Genomic DNA, 19122 nt, shown 5'->3' with positions numbered 1-19122 from the left:
TCATAGACACACCCAGAAATAATGTTTTACCAGCTCTTTGGGTATCTGGTAGCCCAGTCAAGTTAGCACATAAAATTAGCCATTGCACTAGGTATATTAGTTTTCTATTTCTGTTGCAGAGCAGGAAGATCCAGCTAACCATCCCCCGTGAGGATGCAGAACCACAAAGATCAGCTCACAGACCTCAACCCACTGCATCTTCTGTGGGTTTGGAGTCATCAAGGAGGCCTCAACACACAAAAGCTGGAACAATGCTTTACTCACAGAAAGAAAAGTTGCAGCACGATCAGCATCTGTTGTGTGCATCAGCCTCCTGTGGACAGCGGGTCCTCCTGATAGCCAGCACAAGGTGAGGGAGGGCAGATACATTGGTGGGGCTGGCCAGGTGCCATATAATATATACACGTACACACACACATACAAGCAATACAAGGAAGTTCACCATGTAGCTAGAACAAGTGGACGATTTCTCCTAATAAGGAAGAAGAATCTGGGGCCAAGCCATGCACAGCTCCAACACCCACCTTCCGTATAGGGGAATGTTCCAGGCTTAGAATGCTGATTGCACAATCCTGGAGAGGGACAGCAGGTCATCTGACAGCTGCTTCCCCAGCAGTTGTCCTAGCAAATTACCTCAATGTGACTGAAAACAATGCAAATTGATTATTACAGTTCTGTGGTTCAGAAGTCTGGGCACAGCAAAGCTTAGCTGGGTTTTCTGCCGAAGTCAAGGAGTCAGCAGGGCTGAGCTCTTAGCTAGAAGTGCTAGGGAAGATTCCATTACGGAGTTGATTTAGATTATTGGAACAATTCAGTTCCTTGTTGTTGTAGGACTGAGGTTCCCAATTTTTTGACACATGTCCTTTTCACCATCAATCCAACAACAGTACATGGAAATCCTTTTCTTTGAATCAGTGCCAGCCTTTCCACTATCAGCTGGAGAAAGATCTCCACTTTTCAGAGGTAATGTGATTAGATTAGGTCCACCCAGATAATCCAGGATAATATCTCTTTTAAGGTCATTTGGTTGGTAATCTAACAAATTTACAAGAACACTGGAGGTTGAAGGGTATGGAGACCACATTCTCCCTGCTATTAGGTCTAATTGGTATTCTTCAGGCCTCATCTTCACTGGCCTCTCTGCAACATTTGACATGGAATTATTCCTTCACTGAGGCTCTGCTTTGTTAGATTAAAAAATAATTTTATATCATTTCATCTGAGGGATGCAACTTTTTTTTTTTTTACACTCTTTATACTCTCCCCTTGCTGAGTTCATTCGCCTTTTAAATATTGGGGTTTCCCATCTTTTCTCAGCATAAGTTGCTTATCTTTCACTTGCTAGAAAGATTTTGTCCATGTTCAAGATTTCAACACCACTTTTACTCATGATTCCCAAATCTGTCTCATCCAATTTAACAAGCATTTACTGAGGATCTGGTTTTCCTGTTAGGCTGAATGTTCCAGAAGGGCAAGGATCAGAACAGTACTATTCACTGGGAATTCCAAGCATCTATTGTGTGTATAGCATGGGATATATTTTCAAAATATTTATTGATTGATGAATTAATAAGCAAAAGAATGAACAAAGAGCTATAGATATAAAGATAAAATGAAAATACAATGCAATAACTTAAGGGTGCCAAGGGATCCTGCACAGAAAATCAATGTTTAAGTCAATGTAGGATTTCAAGGAAGATTCCTGGAGGTGATGATGCCTGGATGATACCTTGGACCCAAATCCAAGACTAGAATAGTTTTCTGATTCCAAGCATATATTCTGGACATCAACCTCAACAAAAGTCTAACTCATTATAATTCTGTAGAATTGTTGCTTTCCCTTGGAATCTCTTAGAGAAAGATATTTTATCAGTCCAGTCCCCCAAACCAGACCTGGAGATTTAACTCTTCCCCTCCCTAAACTTTACCCTGCTCTAACCAAGGGTTCTATAGATGCTCTTTCAACCTCCTGGAATCCTTCCCTTGAGTATACATTCCCTTTGATTATCATAACAACCAGTTGATATCTAGTTCAGGAATGTCACTCTCCTCTCATTCATTCTCAACTCTGTTGCTCACGTGATCTTTCTGAAATTTAAATATTACCAGAACACCCCTGCTTATAAACTGTTAAGTTCATCCTCATCCTACATGATCAAGTCTGAACTTTGCATGAGGCCCTTCGTAACTTGGTGCTGGCCTGTCTTTCCATCTTCTTGCTGTCCAGTGTACCCTGCGGTCCATGTACGCCAAAATGCTTTCTAAGACTCAAATATGCCAACAGCATATGACTGTGACACATGCTGGTCCCTCTGCTTTAAGTGCTCAAACCCGTCCCCAGAACAATTATTGTCTGGGATCTCATCCTCATCTTTCAAGTCTCCTAGTAAGCTTTACCTTCCCTGAGAACCCTTTTCGGGTGCTCCTCAGCCCTTTCAGCTTATTTAGGTGGGTACGTCTTTCTTTTGTATTCCCAGGGTACCTTGTGCCTTTATACTTTGAACTTTGTAATTACCCACATTTTTGGAAACTTGGAAATTACTTATCTGTCTCCTCCTGAGTGGGCAATGAGCTCTACGAGGTCAGGAGCTATCTTTTATTTATCATTGTATCCTCATATAATTCCTTAATAATATTGTTAAATATGCTCTTGTGTCACTATTTGCACTACTCTGAGCATTTTACAAATATTAGTTCATTTAGTTCTCAAACTAACTGGGTACCATTATTATCCCATTTTGCAGAGGAGGAAATAAATACAGAAAATTAAAATAAACTTATTCAAAGGTGCCTAACTGGTGAGCGGCAGTGCCAGTCTGGCCCTAGCACTGGCCCTAGCAAGTCTGGCTCTTATGTTTCTGCCTTTTTTTTTTTTTTTAGATTTTTATTTATTTATTTGACAAAGAGAGAGAGATGGCCAGCAACAGAGGGAACACAAGTAGGGGGAGTGGGAGAGGGAGAAGCAGGCTCCCAGCAGGGCAGGGAGCCGGATGCGGGGCTTGATCCCAGGACCTTGGGATCACGCCCTGAGCCCAAGGCAGACGCTTAATGACTGAGCCCCCCAGGCACCCCCTGTTTCTGCTCTTAATCTATATCCTCTGTGGCCTCTCCTGGAAAATTTGTGATATTCAAGTTTCCTCAACTAGAATGTGAGCACTTTGTAAACAGTGACCGGTTCTTTGTACTTTCTACCTTTCTCCCCTCCCACTACATACGCATACAAACTTGCAGCACCTAACTTACTGAATGAACATAAGCATATTAAAAAATTGGATTTTTTTTTCTTTCATTAGTCTACCCCCTTTACATTTTCAGCAAATCAATTTAGCACTTATTTTACTTTTGAAATCTCCTTCAAAATATTCCTTAAGCCACCTCTACTTTCTAACATTTTGTTTTTTCATACTTTAGCTGATTTTTTCCTGATACGTGCTTCATTTTTCCACCAATTCATAAAGAACAGACAAAGAAAAACCCACAAAAAATGTTCCAAACAAGTTTCCTACCCTTTTTTTTTCTATTGTTTTACTACCGATTCTAAAAAACAGAACCTCAAACCCTGCTACATGTTTACTGTGTACTATGAAGAGGAGGAGGGCCAGCTTGAGTCACCTGCTCAGACCAGTGCAGTGTGTCAGTGCAGGTGTTTTTCCAAGAAGATTCAGGGTAGGAGAAAGGTCCCAGCGTGTAAATATTCATTATATCGCTTTGAGGAAGAAACTAGTGGAAAATAGTTATAGCTTTTCTTTCCCATGGGGGTGTGAGAATCCTAGTATGAAGGGGACCTTCCTGCAGCCAGAGGCCGTGACTCGGTGTTTGGACTGACTCTGCAACATTAGCTTCCAGTTAATGGGAACTGTCAGCTACAGTGCACCAAGCTGTCACTTTTATAGTGTACGTGTTAAAGCCAAAATGATGAAATGCAATTTCTCCTTGATATGTCACCATTCCCATCGCTGAAACTATCAGAAATTATGGAGGGATTCAACATCCAAGGTAACAGTTTTAAAGGAAAAGGAAAATGACCAGAGTCTTGTTACTGCTGTGGGTGATTCTATGATCATACCTCTGTATTCTGTTTAGAAGCAGTGTGGGAGTGCACCAAGGTTTAAATATTCGTTTGCATGACACAGGTAGATTGCTTTTTAAATAAAAGAAGGTAGAAAAGGTAAAAGGCAAAGTAGTAAAAGGTAACCCTTTGATGGGTAGCAAAGTAAACATCCATTGTTTAATTTTTAAGAAATATGTCTTGGCTTTTGTCTGGAAAATTGGAAGCATTTCAGTGACCATTCCCAGAGGTTTTTCTCATAAATGTTGTATTTTAAACAGATACCGTACAAGCTTCTGGCGGTACTGACCTTGCATAATATGGGGACACATGAAATGGTGGTGTGGATATTTTTTTAAAATGTGCTTCAGTTTGGAAATGTTTCCTTTATTATTTCACTTGTTTTTCATATTTTAACTAGGGTAACCATTTACAAATTACCCACTAGAAATAATGAACATGGTTTGTGCTCTGAATCACAAATTTGTTAGATTTCGGATTGCTGCAAGATGATCTACTTAGTTGAGTTAGTTGAGGAACCATCAGATTTTTATATGGTGGTCAAGTGGGAAGAAGTGTAGATTCAAATGTTTTCTATTATTGCCGTTTTCTGCTTTAAGCCCACTTCAGACATTTGTTGAGAATAATATTGGGGAGCATTTTAGAAACTAAGCTTATCAAGTAGTATATACAAATGTTTCTTACATATGTTTCTTTCATAATCTCTACATTTTATATTGTATTTCTTTTGTTGAAGCAGTACACAAAAATTATAAATGTTAATTTATTCATTCTGAACCTATCTGGATTTTATAGATCATGGAAACTGATGCACAGGAAATCTTAAAGCTTCACAGTGACTTATGAGAATAAGAAATCAGATATAATGAAGATTTCAGATTTCTTTCCAGCCAGTAAATATGAAATTAAGGTAAATGTCATATTAACAATGTGGTATGATAGAATCATCATTTTCTAAATCAAGAAAATAACAGGTTCTAAAAGCTTCTATTTAGATTTTATGACCATTTTTTTTCCAGTTGGTTTTTTTAATGTTTATTTTAAAATAGCTAATCTATTCGTCATGCTGCTCTCTTGACTCAGTTTTATTCCTGGGGAGTCATCTAGTTCTTTGTTTTGTTCATTCCAGATACTATTTTCATTGGTGGGGGTGGGGTAGTGTATTGGATAGGTCAGTTGGTTGGTTGGTTGGTTGGTCAGTTGGTTGGCATTTGATGTGTGCCATGGGAGCTTTGGTTTGTGTATGCAACTTCGGGTGGATTGGTTGTTTCGTTGGTTGGTTGGTTGGTTGGTTGGTTGGTTGGTTGGTTGGTTGGGGGCCATGAAATGTGGATTGAGACAGCTTTGTTTTATGTGTAAGAAATTACTGGGGCTGCTTGGTTGGTTGGTTGGTTTGAGGGCATTTGCTATGGATTGGGATAGTTTTGGAGCAGAGGTTTGAGAAGCAGTTTGACAAAATTACTTTTAGCAGAACAGGGAAGATCTTTGTTCCAGCTTTGTATCATTTCAGGCAAGACTTGAACTCTTCTGTGATAGTAATGAGCTGAAGATATGGTAGCTTTAAATAATAATAAACCCTTAGATTTGTAAAGAATGGTATAAAAGCACAGAGTAAGATAACTGAGAAGATTTCAGTAATTTGAATAACTGGTATGTTTCTCACTGAAGTGAGTGGTTGCTTGAAGACTTCAAAGACTTTTTTTGGGGCACTCGTAGATGGCTTGTAGTTGTGAAATAGCCCAAATGAAGACAGAATTTATAATTCACAGTATGGAAAGCTTAAGGTCAAGCAACCATTTGTCTGGGTGTGTGCTTGCTGAATGTGCCATCTTCCTCCCTATCCTACTTTTCTGGGTTCATTACATACCACTTTTGGGAGCCTTTTGGCTATATCTGGACAGGTACCGTGTAGAAAGTCAGCAGCACCTGGAACATAAGAAAGCTCATATGGCTGTTTCCTTTTCTGATAGTCAACTGAGAAGATCTGTTAAAGTGTTTGCTTATGCAAAAGTCATTTCAGTCTTAAGTGTTTTAAATACAGAAACAATGCCAACATTACGAATTTATCTTACCATGTTGTCAACCAAGAAATTAAACAATGAACCTATTTACATGTTCTCACAGAAAGTAATTTTCATGGAGTTGACACCTAAAGTTCTTCCCAGAATCTCTTCTTTGTTCCTGATTACACATCAGGATGGAGATAACATTTAGTGAATCAGCTCTTGTGTCTTTCTTCTTAGGGCGAGCCTCTTTTTTGGGGGGCGGGGAGGGGAGATGTTTAGCTATGAGCAAAGGTGTCCTTTATGAGAAAATAAGTGGACTGATCTTCATAATTGTGGTACTTGTTGTATAAAAGCCTTCCATAATTTTTATTTGGCAGAATCATAGTCTCAATTTTATGAAAACCTTACAGTAACCAACTGAGTTAATCAGGCATTATAGAACATTTACATGTCATAAATAGTCATCCATTGGAAATCATAGTGATACGTAATTGTGCCATGCTCCAGATGTTAACCCTATTATGTGTGTCCTATGGGGCAGTTTAATAAAACACCCAGCATAGCAGATGCCTAGATCATCGATCAGCAGCAACAATGAATTATAAGTACTGCTGTCACAAAATTAGGGTGGTAAGGTTTCATTAAAATCGTGTGATAATTATTAAATAAAATGAGTAGAGGGATTGTGCTGGTACAGGTGATGTCTTAATACCCAAAGTACTTGTTTGGGCCTTGCACTGTAAAGTCTGAAGAATTAAGAATCCAGTCCATTCAGATTGGGGTATGGACCAGGACAAACTATATTTTGACAATATTTTCTACTCACACACACACTTGTTAGTCAAGGCATAACTGTACTGGCTATGTATATAATATAAGTTTTCTCTATATCAAGCAACTCACTTCTTCTTAAAGGATGTATTTAGGATTGCATAAACAATCCCAGCTCTGTCTCTTGATGCCTATGTTGTGTGTCTGTTTACAAGAGTCCCTAAATCTTTTGTAGTTGAATTTGGCAGGTAAAAATCAATTTCTCCTTCACCTGAATTCTGATTTTTCTACTTGGGCACTCCTCTAAGGGCCTGAGAGTGGAAAATGTCTGTAAAAATCCATGAAATTAAACAGAGAACAGAAGAACACAGGCCTCTGGGAAACAGTAGAAAGATCACAGGTCTTATTATTTAAAGACTTGGGTTCAAGTCAACCCTACTAGCTCTGCTATCTCTGACGAGTTACTGAAGCACAACTAATTTTGATTTCTTCATTTTAGAAAGAGGTGATAATCTGCAGAGTGATTATGAAGTGTCCAATTTATGTTCAGATAAGTTTCCTAGGTTTATAATTCTTGGGATCAGCCTTTGCCCAGACTGCCTATATTCTGTATTTGTGTGTGTGTGTAACACACACGTAGTAATATATTTGTCTGATCTTGAAAGTCAAGTTCGAAAAACAGGCAGTTCCTTGACAGTATGGTTTCCAGTTATATCAAGACACTATCTTAAATCCCAGACCCCTTTAATTAGGATCTCCCTTCTTCGGTATATAATCCCTGGGCTGAAAGATAACTTCTTCAGTGGCAAATACCACACCGCTATCATTAAATCAGCATTTTCCTTTTTCTCTTAATAGTGTTAGCTTTCACAGTTGTCCTCAAAAGTAGCCTCTCCAAAGAGATACTGTCAAAGACAATTGGTTTATGTGCTAATCTTTTGAGGTATCTACTGTCATAGAAGAACCATTCCCCCCTATTATTTTTTATATTTTTATTTTTATTAATTATTTGTTATTTTTTAAGTAATGATAATTTGGCCATATAAAAGAGTCCTAAATAACAATGTTTCAGCCACAGATAGCTATATATATATATATATATATATATATATATATATATATATATATATTCATATTCATTCTTTGCTAAGAAACTCTCCTACTATGTTGGAAATCTTTTCTACACTAATAAAATAACAAACACACAAGCACACACTCTTGTTCCTGAAATAAGCAACCCATTGTTTTGTAAACAAAGTGACAATAGGTGCTCTGAGAACAAGCTGACTTCACAACCCACTTGTTGCTTCACGTGGCTCTGCCACTTGTTCTGACATCATCTCTTAAATCCTGAAAATAAATCTGATGTCAACACTGTATCCATTGTAGATCCTCTCCAGTAACTGCAGAGTGCAAGGAGACAAATCATACATCAAGGCCTTTTGCTGCGCTGTTTGGAAGAGAACAGAAAAGGAACATCCAGACTCATAATTTTAAGCATAGTCTCTCTCCCCCAGCTCTTTCACAAAAAAGGCAGCAGAATTTGTTCCTGTATTTCTCATGTTTTGAAAATATTTATTGAGGAATTTTACATCCCTGTATTTCTTCCAAGAATGCTGAATCACAGTTGCTTTAATAGACCGAAGCAAGCTGACAGCTCCCACACAACCTGTTTTCAAGACACTCTTGAAAATATGTTCTATTTCTAAATAGTCAAGAAACTTTCTTTTTAAAAAAAATTTCTTTCCCATAAAGCTCTCTCCAATTGAATTGCCCTATTCAAATAGTGCATACTTAATAACAACCACTTTCCCTTCAAGAGAGACTACAAGGGAAGTGCCTGTTTATTTAGCGGATCACTTACTTCTTCGTTGCCTGACATAGGGTTCCCTTGTACATGAAAGGCAGAGAAGCAGCACCCTCGTCCTGAATGATCTGTGCAGTGTTTCTGAAAACCTAGTAGCCGTAGAGTAGATTTCTGATTTGAGTTTCTTGGTTTTAGCCTGTTAGAATGTGCTTTAAGCTTATATGACTTCCCGAAAGTGAAGTTGCAAGAAATATTAAGAAGATGGCATGCATTTTAGAAGGTTTCTATAATGCTATTCTGTTTTAGGTGAAAAGTAACCACCATTGGTGGCTGTGTGCTCCACAGGTGACGTGGACAAAATACACAGAATTCTTCGGTTGTAAGCTCTATGATACCAGCGACTGTTTGATCATTGCACTTTCTCATTCTGCTCAATGGTGACGGCATTTGCAATGTGCAGTTGGCACTGAATAAATGTTTGCATATTTCTGTCCTTGTAAGAGAACTTCTGTAAGAAAAATGGAGTCTAGTCTTCAGGGAAAAAAAAAAAATGTTGGCCAAAGGTGTAGCATGTTCTCAGGCAATTGCCTGATTATGTGCTAGTTTGATAGCTTTGAAGACTAATTTTGAATTAAAAAATTGCGCTTGCCTGAAGCGCTCTCTAATTCCCTTTTCTTCTTTTTTTCATCAACTCTCACCTACCTTTTATGTCACTAGTCCTTCCTCTTCACTGATACATTGAAAAATATGATAAAATAAGTTCATACTAAGGAATTATTGATTTAATGTTTTCATTTCTATAGGCTGTTCACATTTGAATAGATAAGAAATATAGAAATAAAAAACGCAAAGACTGTCTTCATAATGATGGCATTTCCAGTAGTGGACCATTCCAGAGTGGTATATCTTGAGGAAAAAAGGGGCTTCTTGGTCCTGTTGGGAAGCCCTTCTTCCTTGATTTAGGTTCTGTCAAACCTGTCTGTTCCTATTGAATGTAACTAAGATTGCCTCCTTGTTTGATTTCTGAACAGAATAGCTTAGACAATTAATTGCTGCTTTCTGCTTTCTGGACTGAATCCCATGGTGCCAATGATTCTTGTTGGAATTGGCTCAGCATTTTTGACCTTGTGCTTTGGTCCACTGGTCTATTTCCAGCTGCTCTTGGACCATTCTCTACTTGGTCAGAACTTACACTTTATGAATGAGTGTTCTCCCAGCTCCACTGATCTCCTCAGTTAGCATCTTGTATTACAGCCAAACGTGTCTCTTGCTCAGCCTTATTTGGATTTTGATAGTATACTTCGGTCTTTCAAAAAATCAATTATTTTTATTGAAAAAATAATTATGTAGATTAGAATCAAATAATAACCTTGACTATATGACAACCCGGCATGCTATGGGAACGTTTTTAATAATTATTCTAAAAGTTATTTTTTTCTAGTGTTTGTTTCACCAAAGTGTCATGGAGAGAAGTGGGAATTAATCTGTCCTAAGGCTGGAAGAGGAGGAGGGGGTGAATGACAAAGAATAGTTGAGACCACCTAAAGCCTCATGCAGGTGGAAGTAAGCAGCTAAAACTCCAAGGAAACTTCCCCAGTGTTATCTACATGTGAAAATCTTCAATATAAGGCATTTTATCATTCTCCCCTACAATCCCTCCAAAAAAAAAAAAAGTGTCTAGAGGTAGCAGTAAAGGATAGGAGTGGCGTCAATGATATCATAAGTTCTTATCAATTCTAAACAGCTGTGATCCTATATCAAATAAGGTAAAACAAAAGTGGAAAATGAAGGTGATACTCAGGTGTGTCTTACTTAACAAGGCTATGTATGAAAAGCATTTTGATAAAATAAGTATTGGTCCAATTACCTCTTAAATTTATGATCTCTCTCAGGAGTAAGTATGATCAAAATCGGGGAAAATACAGAGCATTTCTTACTGTTAGGATTAGTAAACTTTTTTTGAATGTGAAGGCTGTGACTTTGAATAGAGGGTAATATGTATTGAGTGTTTTCTGTATGCCAGGCACTATTCTAAACATATGATTTGTGCTATTTCATTTAAAAGTCATTATGATCCTAGGAGGCAGACACTGTTATTATTTCCTATTTAGAGATGGGGAAACTGAAGCCCAGGCTGTGGAAACCACTTGCCCTGGGTCACACAGCTTGTAAGTATAAGAGGCAGGATTTGAACGCAGGAAGCTGGGGGACAAAAGTTGTTGTCCTTGCCACTTCATTATTAGTACCTATTCTGGGCCAAGGTTTGGGTTGGAAGCTTTTTATTGATCACATTTCAGCCTCACAAACCCCTGGAAGTAGGTATCATTGGTTTCTGAGGATTCATTGTGTTTGCCAGTGAGTGAAAGTTCTGGGGCAAAAGTTCAAGATGCAGTCGTGCTACCACAACACGAACCTGATCCCAAATGTCAGTAACATGCCACGAGGAGGGGTCATATTTAGTACATGGGATTGTTAGAACACTTTTGTTCCCCAGAGTCCACAGTCTCTCAGGGAACAAACTGAGGGCTTCAGAGGGGAGAGGGGTGGGGGAATTGGGATAGGCCGGTGATGGGTATTAAGGAGGGCACATATTGCATGGAGCACTGGGTGTTGTACGCAAACAATGAATCATGGAACTTTACATCAAAAACTTAAGGATGCACTGTATGGTTACTAACATAATAAACAATGAAAAAAAAAAAACCTTTTGTTTAAAATGAGCATTGAACATGTTAACAGCTTTGTGTTACAGCTTTTGATTTTGTGGGCTATTTTTCATAGAATTGGTGTCTCATTCCTCATGGGGGAATTTTCTAGTATATCAAGGTTATCATTAATGGATTCAATACGAGTATACACAATAGGCAGTTAATAGGTATCCTAAATTGATGTTATTAAGGGGTTGGAGAGATTGCCAGTATTCACTAGTCATCAGAGCCAAATCTTACAACCTAGTCTTGATCCAGGGTTGCTCTGGAAACAGAGGTATTTGATTTGTTTTTCCTAGTAAATTCCTTTGTTTAGGCTAAATGTATCTGAAGCCTTTAGTATTGTCTGCCTGAACTGCCCGTACACTTTAATCATGGAAACAATTATCTGGCCACTGGATGCCACTGTTGCTCAACCAGAAGTCACGGACTGGGCCTTCCTATGGCAATACAATATTAGCCAGTTAAAGAGCGTTATTGCTATTATCGACTGTGGATTTATGCCTTCAGACTATTTTTCTTGATGAACACGATCCCTCTACAGGAGTTGCACTTGCTGAGGGCAGGTAAAGTTGAAAAAGAATATGTAAATAAATGGTTAGCAATGAATTTTTTCGTATCTTTTACTTTCAACAACTCTGCTATAAAAATACATTTTTTCCCCCTGCTTGGTGCACTGTAGCTGACAGTCTCCATTAGTTATCAGCTAATGTTGCAGAGTAAGACCAAACAAGGTGTCATGGCCTTAAGCTATTAGAGGGGCCTCTTCATCCTAACAGAGACCCTGGGGTGAAAATAGTTTGCATGGACAGTCGCTGGAATATTATTCAGACTCACTAAGTACTGCATTGCAGATTGAAAGAGCTACATAGCTTCTCCATTTATACCAGGCACAAATAATTAAAAATAACCGTATTGTGTACCTTTTAAAAGCAACGTAAAATTTGTGTGTGTTTGAAAAGATCAGACAACGTTTGGGAGTAAAAAGCTGAAGTGATAAATAAACATGAGGTCAGTTTAGGAACAACCATAATTGCTTCCTATGACAAGATACGCATAGCAAACACTTCTGATTAATGTACAGTGAAGGCCACAGGAGTGGGAACCAACTTCAGTATCTTTCCAGGATCTGTGCCTTCCAATCTTAAAGATGTAGTTTTAACCAGCACAATTAGTCATTGTTTACTGAAAGGCAGATAGAGCCACAGGTCCTATTTAAATATTTGAAATAATTATATTTGTCTTGCCAGCTATGTTGATTTTATTTGTGTGGTTAAAAAAATAAAAGTGCCAATTTTACATTAGTGGTAAATTTCAATTCACTTCAAATATATTTAGAAAATAAGCAGGGAGCTTCCATCAGGATGACCTTTTTCAAGTCACAATTTTGATTATATAATACAATTGCATATATGCATAAAATATTTCAATTACCTAAAACATGTATTTTTAATTTTTATTTTAAAATATAATGTTTGTATGATCTGTCTTTTTTTTTTTTTAAGATTTTATTTATTTATTTGACAGAGATAGAGACAGCCAGCGAGAGAGGGAACACAAGCTGGGGGAGTGGGAGAGGAAGAAGCAGGCTCATAGCAGAGGAGCCTGATGCGGGGCTTGATCCCATAACGCCAGGATCACGCCCTGAGCAGAAGGCAGACGCTTAACCGCTGTGCCACCCACGCGCCCCAGTATGATCTGTCTCTTGATTGCCTTTTAATAACACTCTGCTCTCATTGGTATTTGCTGTCCTCACTTAGGGTAGTGAAATGCAGTGCTCAACAGAGTAAAGGCTCATTTTTATTTTCTTCCTTCCTTCCTCATTTAAAAGTAAAAGTATAATTATTTTTTTTCAAAAACATAATCTCTTAAGGGAGAGAATTTGGGAAAGGATAAAGGGAGGAGGTTATACTTCCAGAAATATTTAAAATTTTTAAGTGTCAGGGTCATACTAAACTGGAAAAAGGCAATAGAATACTAGTTATTTCAGATAGGAGAAAGTAGAAAATAATGGTTTTCCTATTATAGCAAAAATTGGGGTGAAACTATGGATATATGCATATATAAATGTATATGTCAGTGGCTAACATATATCCATTTTATAGCAAATAGTGGAAAGTAAGGTTATGCTTAAATGTAATCACATTAAGACAAAATGAAAATGACTTTTGGATTTAGTGGTAAATACTATCACTGACTTTCGCTCCTTAAGTAATATTCTGTTAGAGTTATGATTCAAAGAACACAATGACAGTATTTGGAACACTATTCTGAAAAGAAATACTAGAGATGGAAAACATCTACAAGGATCATTATTTTTCAGTGTAATGCATAACCTCTTCTCCAGTGTGTTGGGGAGTTCCTGAATGGAGTAATAAGTAGATGCTGTAAGACAAGTTGTGATTCCATTTGTCTAAACGTGTTCATTTAACAAAGTCACATTAAGCTGTATGAAGCAGACCTCTCTTACCCTCTCACTCTATCTAATAGACAACAATAAATTGTCACAATTGTTTTATTTTCTTCCAGTATTTGATTAAACAAAGAACATTTTTCTTTCTCTATCAATGTTTGCCTGAAATGACTACACAGAAAGAATGTGGGGTCAGTATGCATGTACTAGCTAAGATAAATATTAATACCTTACATCATAATACCTGTTAATATAATTTCCTTGAAAATATACATAAAATACACAAGTTGTCCACGTGCAATACTTTATGCAGTGTAAGCAAATATTACAAAGTAGTATATAGTGGAATGTTTCTTCATTCAACAGTTTACACTGAGTAATACCAATTGCTTATAAATTAGTTTTATTTTAAAAGTAAGTTAGTGTCATAATGGAAAACCAGAACATTATGTAATATGGCATCATATGCTCTTCATATAATGATTTTAAATAGACTGTATATTTGGGAAAGTCTGTGCTGTTTAAAAATTGTTTAAGTAAATGTTCCCAATTATATTCAGGTAAAAGTTTCACTGAACAAAAAATATTTCTCTAACTTTATATAGCTTTAGATTTTTTCCTTATTAAAATTGTTTTTGTGAAGGTAGATGTTCTTACCTCAGATTCAAAGTATTGTCCAGCCTGACCTCTTTCCCTAACTTAATAAAATTAAATTGGATGCTGCTATTTTTTTTGTACCATGTTGAATATAATCAGCTGTTCGGATATTTGTATCTTTCTTAAGCCATAATGCTTTGATATAGTAGCATATTACTAATATGTTTGTTGTATCATCAGTTTAAATATTCAAAGGGGGATGTGAATCAAACTATATTCAAGGCTTTTTTTTAAATGATAATCTAAGACATCAGAAAGATACACCAACCAGTGTTTGTTTTTCTAGAGTCTTTATAGATCTTTACAGCCAGTCAAAAGGAGAAACATTTATATATCAATCAGTATAAGTTAATAACCATCCTTCTGTAGAAAATACACAAAAAACACCATATATCCTTTTATTAGTGTTTTCTCCTTTGTCATCAAACATGATGAAAAGTTTAACTTCTGCCATTTCTTTATTATAATTTTTTTGCTACTACTTTGTGTTACTCAGTAATTTGGACAGCTTCTCTGCTTTTCTGTTAGAGTTATGATTCAAAGGGAATTCCCAGCACAGACTTTTCCTCTGCTGGGCCCTTTCTACTGGTGAATTGTAGTATGAAATGTTTTGGAACATGGGATATTCTGTGAGATGCAAAACCTGGGAAATTAGAAAATTGTGATTCATTAGGGACCAAGATCAAGAAGAGAACCTGGCAGATGTTTTGGGCCTCTTGACAGATTTTTCAGTGATGAGGAGAGGCTTGGTAAGGGTAGGCAACAGGAGAATTGGAGAACTATATTAAAGAAAAGGGAATGGAGTTATACTGAGGGGTAATAGATCAGGAGAGGAGGTGCCAGGCTATTAATGTGTTGCAAGAAGATCCAACAAATTTGGAGCCCTTTCTGAACTGTTTGAACCTTTTTGCTGAAGCTTTGAAGATTCATCCATATCCTTATACAAATCTGAGATTAAAAAAAAAATACATGGTTTCTAACAGATTATGTTAGTTGACTATTTGGGAGGAATTAAAAAAAAAAAATTCTAAGAACTCCTTGTGACCTTAGTCAGAATAACAGCCATTTTCATGTGCATGGCAAATGTGACTTCAGATTCTTTTAAGAAGTCTATGTATTAACCATAACATGATCAAGCTCTTTGCCAAGTTACGAGAACAGAAAAAAGAAGTGCAACATAAGAGGCTACCTGAAAAAGAAACTAACAAACCTCTTCTTGGTTCAGATTTTAGGCCAGGTACAATCATAGCCTCAATAAGTAACTTCACTCGTTAACTTATTTATAGATATATAAACATGCAAAACCAGAAATGTCCCTTTTCTTCTTAGTTTTCAATTGGCAACTGTTAACTGAAGTTTCGCTGTATCTATAAACTTACAAAGCAGTAGAAAAAGCTATGTGGGACACGAGAACTTAGTTTAAGAAAATATATAAAGCAGATACACCACAGGAAAAGGTTTCACTAGGAAAATCATTTTTGCATAACTTTGTTGGAAAAGACTGCTCTGTCCACAGGGCTGAAATTGTTTTGCAGTTTCAACCACAAACCAAAAAATGTCTGTAAGAACTTGGACAGACACTGATGAATGAACATAAAAGCAACACAGATTTAATTTATTTATGTTAAGTCCCTCCTCCTTAGCACTTAAAAAATTAAGGCTTAATCACACACATAGACAGAAAATAACACTTACTAACCAAAATGAAAATATTCTCAGGGAGGTCCTCTTTGGATATTAAATTAAAACTAAGGTAATAAAACCATTTCTTTTGTTAATATATAGTCACACATTTAGAAAATGCTTGAACTTTTAAGGATTTTTAGCTTTGACACATTGAACATTACCAAAAATATCAGAGAATTTCAGAACTCTGAGGGTTAAGAACAAAAGATGTTATTTTAATTGCTAGTTAATAAACAAAAAACAACCAAACAAAACCTATCAGTACTGTACCTCTTAATACTGGATCTGATTGGTATTTGTCAAGATTTCTTTTTGGCTGATGAGATAGAGAAGATCTAAAGTCTTGAGCACTTCACAGTAACATAGTAGTAAGCTTACTTGAATATTTCCTAAGGCTGTGGCTATGTTGGTACTCCAGATGAAGGGGTGTATGTGTGTGTGTGTGTGTGTGTGTGTGTGTGTGTGTGTGTGTGTAACTGGGAAAAAGGAGGAAGGAATATAAGAAACGGTTGAAGTCTGTGGAAATTATGACTTGTACTTAGTAGATGATCAGTACATCATAGATTCATGAAGCCTTAGATTTGGGACATAAAATCCCTTCCTTTAAAGATGAGACAAAGGGCTCAGGTATATGAAGTGAGTTGTTTGTGATCACAAGATAACTTAGGAAGATGATGAGGAAGATGATGATGGGCAGGGAGTGGAGAATTAGAATCCTGTATTATTTTTGAATGTTCAGGAGAAGAAAATTGATTTATGACCAGATCTTGTTTTCTTCTCTTGGTTGATATTTGTTCCAAATTTATATTTATGGCCAATCACAAAATGTCTAAAGTAGCAAGCTCTAATTATACTTTTAGGGAAGTCTTAGAAACAAACTGAAGAGTGGAGTGAACTATAAGACTCAGGGATGAAGTTATATATCCAATTCAATATTGAATTCTGAGATCAGTATGTTCCCCACCAGTAGCATTATCCTACCAGTAGCATTGTGTCACTCATGACATCAAGATTCTCCTTGAATTCTATTACTAATAGAAAACATGAACTAGGAAATGTGATATGAGGAAGTAGCAAAGACCAAAGGAATCTCTATGTTGGAATTATGGCTTCAGCCAAGGGAAAGCATGAGAAACTATGAAGGGAAATTGAAGAATTTGGGCCATAGCAAGGTATCTTCCTCAAGAGGCATGATGGCCTATATGATCTCACTGAAGCTGGATTCCTTTTACTATTTCATTGTGTTCTGGTTTCAGGTAACAAATAAGAAATTGAACTAACTTAAGAAAAAGAGGGATTCAAATATGCAAGCCACAGGAAAAGCTTGAACATTCTTCAGACCTTCAGAAAGAGCTTGTGTTCCTTTTTTTTTTTAAGATTTTTTATTTTATTTATTTGAGATAGAGCAAGCAAAAGAGCACGAGTGGTGGAAAGGAGCCATGGGAGGGAGAGAAGCAGACTCCCCGCTGAGCACAGAGCCTGATACAGGCTCCATCCCAGATCCCAGGACTGTACTCAGAGCTGAAACTGAGAAGAAGGAAGAGGTTCAACCAACTGAGCCACCCAGGCACCCCCTAGGGCATCTTTCAAATGCACCTTCATTCTTTCTCACTGCAGCCTGGTCATCCCTACATAGAAGGAAATAGAGGTCAGTTCTAGACTTTTTTCTTTTTTTAATCTCAAAAGCTATCAGTTAATGACTAATAGGAACTCTTTCTTTACCATGCACAAAAATCCCAGGGAAGAGACTCCGTGGGAGTGACCATCTGTCAACCGGTTAACAATAATCAAGGCATTTTAATTGCTCTAACTTAGTATTTTGAGTGGTCCAACTTGGAACAGAGGAGTTGGGGGTGTTGTACCATGGAGGTAAATCCAAGTAAAAAACGTAGAACTGAGGGAAGGAGAGTTCCGAGAAAAGGGATACTGAGCAGATAAATTCAGGTGCAAACCTATGGTTTTCTAAGTAATATCTTGGGTTACTCAGATTTGTTTTTTTTCCAGGTTGAAAATAATAGCAACGTATTTTTGTTAATCCAGCTGATAAAGAATTATTATAAAGATACATGGAAAAGTGAAGAAATATAAAGATCCATTTCAGAAATCCTCTAGCAATCATGGAGGATTTAGTGTGTTCTATCCACATCTGGTAGTAAATGTCCCCAACTCTGGTGTTCCTTTCTTATAATGACTTAGTTGAGATGGGAAACAAATGAGACAGGACACAGAAAAAATTAGCTGTTGACTCTAGCTCATGGCTTTTACATTCTCACTTTTCTAGTTGTTCCACACAGGGTACTTCCTTCCTAAGTCTCCAGGGTCTCATAATCAAATTATATAAACTAGACTCTGACTGAGTAGACCAGTCACCATCAAAAGTAATATGAGATGCTTTTGTTGGGTAGAACTTCCATGCCAATTCATTTTATAGGCTGCTGGTCAGACATCCAGCTTTGGCTAGGTAGCAATCATTGTTTCAGTCAGAGCCCCCCAAAAATGGGGTCAAACAGAACAAATAAAAAATCAGAGGCAAATGATATGTATGCAAGGTAATTTAATTGGTGGATGCCTTGTACAAGACTGTCAAGCATCCAAAAAAATTTAAACTATTGTTTTTTTAACCAATGAATATTAATTGAATTGAACTCTTTTGCCAAGAGTTATTGTAGATGCATGGGTGACAGAAAGGTATAAAGGAGAATTCCTTCAGAAGAGCTGTAAAATTGATGAAAAATTAAAAACTATCACAATGGACACAAGTAGAAAAACAAACAAAAACAACCCAAATTATCCAGGGCATTTAATTTTTTCCTTAACCTAAGCTAAAGTACACAATCAATTTCTTCAACTTCTTATAACGTAAGTGTTATAATAAACAAGACCTTTTTTAAATATAGAAACTTAAACTTTCCCGAAAGCAGGGATTTTTTTTTTTTAAATCATATAAGTTGTTACTCTAGGGACAGAAAGAAAGTTTTAAAAAGAAGTAGTTTTCATGGAAGAGA

The sequence above is a fragment of the Ursus americanus genome, chromosome 1 (assembly GCF_024610735.1).
Source record: "Ursus americanus isolate L20-20 chromosome 1, mUrsAme1.1.p, whole genome shotgun sequence".
In the NCBI taxonomy this organism is placed as follows: Eukaryota; Metazoa; Chordata; class Mammalia; order Carnivora; family Ursidae; genus Ursus; species Ursus americanus.
Note: the sequence above shows the minus strand (reverse complement) of the source record.